Here is a 3,737-nt window from a genome sequence, read left to right as displayed (position 1 = left end):
CGAACAATCTGGTTAATATAGTGTATACAATGTAGATATGAATAGTGCGGTGATATTTTGTCTCTTATTCCTTGTGTGACGGAGAAATAAGTTACCTGTGTGTTATTTATATCAGTTACATATATTTATTGTATTTATATACACTCCTAACTACATAAATATATTTTGAATATAAATGCTCTTACCGATGTATGAAAATGTATTAAATTACATTTTACTTTCGCAAAAGCAAAAATCACGATTCCAACCAGGTAGTTTTGTACCAGAAAGTTATCAGTCTGTGTGAAATACGTCTCACCTCGTCACACACAAGATAAGTCATGTCAGCACTGGTGACTGATGACAGGCTGACTGAATCACATCTTGTCACTGTTTTATGTGGACAAGGATACCTAATATTAGCTTACTTGAAACCACTAGGCATTAAATGTGTGCAAACATGTTTTGTAGTAATATAAACTATATTATCATCTTAATTATTTCTTTACTGATCATCAAGGTATGTTGACAGATAAGTGACCAAGTATATGCAAAATTGTACAGGGTACCTGTCCAAATGGCAGACCGTAAGAATCTATGGTGAACTCTCTTGAATATTATTGGTTGACTATTGAAAAAATGCACCACTATTTTATATCATCTGATTTGTCCTGTACCAATAATATTCAACACAAATATATTGGTGGTAATTTTAGGACACCAGATGACTTGTTGAAATCTAAAACAAATTTCAATAATTTTGTTATAAACATATTTTCTGTCTAAATTACCATCATTTAAGTAGATAGAAGTTTAAAGCTAATCCGAGCACATCAAAAATTATTGTAGCGCGTAATAATAATAATAATTGTAATATTGACCATTATTTCTACTTGTCAAATGTTATTTCTGTTTGGAGATTGATATTTCATTAGTTAATATTTGGTTTCTAAAACTCTCAAAACCTAAGCAGTGTAAGTTTAGATTTTGTTTAATAACATTATCATTATTAGTTAATAATAATTTTCTTAACGGAATTTATTTTACGAAAACTGGACTGATGAAAATATACTCCGAGTGAGAGATTGCAGTATAAACCTTTACAGGTGTCGGTAACGGTAAACCCGATGCATTATCAATGAGACTTGAAGAGATCCAAACCACATTGCAGTTATTTATTTTCCCTCCTTTCATGAAATGAGTTTAAATGATATTTTTAAAGTTATAGTCAATACTATTTTTGTTGGAGATACTGAGAGTCTATTGTTTTTTGTAATACGTGCTAAATATTATAAGCAATAACAATTTAGCCTATTCAAGTAAAAATGGGAGAGAGAAAAGCACTTAAGAGCTGTGACTGTCTGTAGGTTTATACAGGTTTACATATAATGCCACGTATTTAAATTTATGTTATTGACAAATTGATAAAAAATGTAATGTCAGTAATAAAGTTTGTATGAGTTACATTTAGTCAAAATGACTAGTGGAATCTCATCTGTATTTATAGATAAAAATAAATTCATTACAATACTTGTGATTTTGAAAATCTTATTACTTGTTGGACATCATTTACCTAATAAATTAATATTATTTAGGCTGAGGGCTGAGGGTGGACCAAAGACTAATAGACCTTATGAATTTGGGTGAATATAAAAATAAAGTGCTAAACCGACTAGAAGTAGGCTAGATACCCATATTTTGCACACATTTTCTACGGATTAGTTGTTTAAAATTCCAAGGCTCATTTACCATACTAAGTCAACAGCGCTTGAAAATCATATAGAACCTAAATAAAGAAATACAAATAAATTAATCTGTCCTGTTATAAAGTAATTTATTATATCTTTTGGGTAGTAAATGTATACTAAAGTGTTATCAAAGTATATTGATGATACACTTATTACAATGAGTATAGGCCTACTGTTGTTAATGGGGATTTTTGCTGAATAATAAAATTCAAATAAAGCACCAATCTTACAGCACTCATGACTAATATCGCAGTTTTAAAGAAAAGGTAATTTGCTTGCTTTAAGATCCTGGGAGAAATCAACGTCACAAAAAGACATTGAGTAAAGTTAACTAGATTTTAATACATAATCACTTGTACAGTGACATTTCGGTCACCTACTCTTATATGCAAAGTGTTTGAAACTCGTATTATATGCAATGAAATCTAGGTTGAGACTTTTTTGTGATATTCTGTTTAGCACAACCGGTTGTATGAAATATTTAAGCTCTTTTCGCGGCTTTTTTAATTAATCAGGCTTATTTTGAAAGTAATTAAATTTCTTTAATAATAAGGCCTTAAAACGATTTACACACACGAATGGTATTTTGAGGTTATAATACATAATATTTTAATATTTGTTATTATCTCATTAGCCTTAGATAAATAAATTTATACTTTATAGTTGTAATGTACTTATTTAATATTTTAGTAAAAACTTTCACTACGTATCTTTCAAAAGTGAATTTCCTTTTTTTGAGTTCATTAAGCAAAGTTGTGTAAAGCAAAAAAAAACCGAAAGCCATATTTTATGACATTTCAAAACCATGGTTACAATCAACTTAACTCAATTGTCATAAACTAACTACAAAGCAGTATTTTGAAACTAATAATGTTCATAGAGTTTATTTCTAACGGTCCTTATAATTTCAAGACAGACACTAATGGTTTATGATTGATGTTTGTAGAGTAATTTGTTCGTAAAGTAGGGTGGCAAATTAATAATAAATTCACGTATTACTTGATCAATGCACGGAATTAAACCTTGATCACACAGAACACTTATTTAGCGGCCTTGGATATAGTATAAACGTCAAGATGTAACAGTCAACTCAACTGTAAAGTCAAAACCCCTGTAGGTATTGTAACACGCCCTGTAAATAAGTTAATTCCTCTCCCTATGGTTTAGATAGTGTTACCTTTGTCTTTTTGTACATATTATCAACATTTTGTATTATCTTTATAGTTAGGTAACAGGTTTGTTTCATGATGACGGTTATTATCCAAGGTTTTTGTTTTAAAGATTTACAGTTTCTTTAATTATCTTAAATATTTTCTCAAAAATTGCTTTTTTGGGTGGGGGGAATGTTTGGTACTTATTAAAAGTCCCTAGATTGGTGCTACCCTAACCTTGCCCAACGTTATCTACGGCGAATCGTCCCCACTCCGACTACTGGAAACGCTACTCACTAGCATTGCCGACGGCGTCATGGGCAGACGTCCGCTACATTTTCCTACATAACTTTACATAGACTCTCATTTTCTTTAATTCAATTAACTTCATTTCTGTCAGTTTTAAGTTTTTTTTCAATATACCAGTCATTTTTAACTTCACCAGTGCTAGTCATTTCCCTTGTTGTTGCCCCCGCACCCTTGGTCTACACCGCTTCCATCCCCTGGACTACCCACTACCTTGGACGAGACGGACATCATCCACCTTCAAGACATCCGACAAGGTAACGGTAGCACCAGAATTAATTTTGTTGTTCAAACCGCCGTACGGCTTTCCGTTAAAGACCGTACAAGGTAAATTATAGGAGTTGTAATTTAAGCAGTAAATAATAACACATTTTGAAACAATTATTTATTTAGTGTTTTTGTAATGCAATAAAAATAGTCCAAAGCAAAAGTTGACCTCATTAGTTAGTAACTGATACCTTTCACCATGAATTTTTCTGTGCTGAATATTATTTTTCTTATGATCAATTTACCTAAAAGAGAGACCTTCTAGTTAATATTACTATGCTCATTG

Source organism: Macrosteles quadrilineatus, unplaced genomic scaffold (assembly GCF_028750875.1).
Source record: "Macrosteles quadrilineatus isolate MER2022 unplaced genomic scaffold, UCM_ALF_1.0 Scaffold_2__2_contigs__length_208266976, whole genome shotgun sequence".
NCBI classification, from domain to species: domain Eukaryota; kingdom Metazoa; phylum Arthropoda; class Insecta; order Hemiptera; family Cicadellidae; genus Macrosteles; species Macrosteles quadrilineatus.
This window is presented reverse-complemented; position numbering follows the sequence as displayed.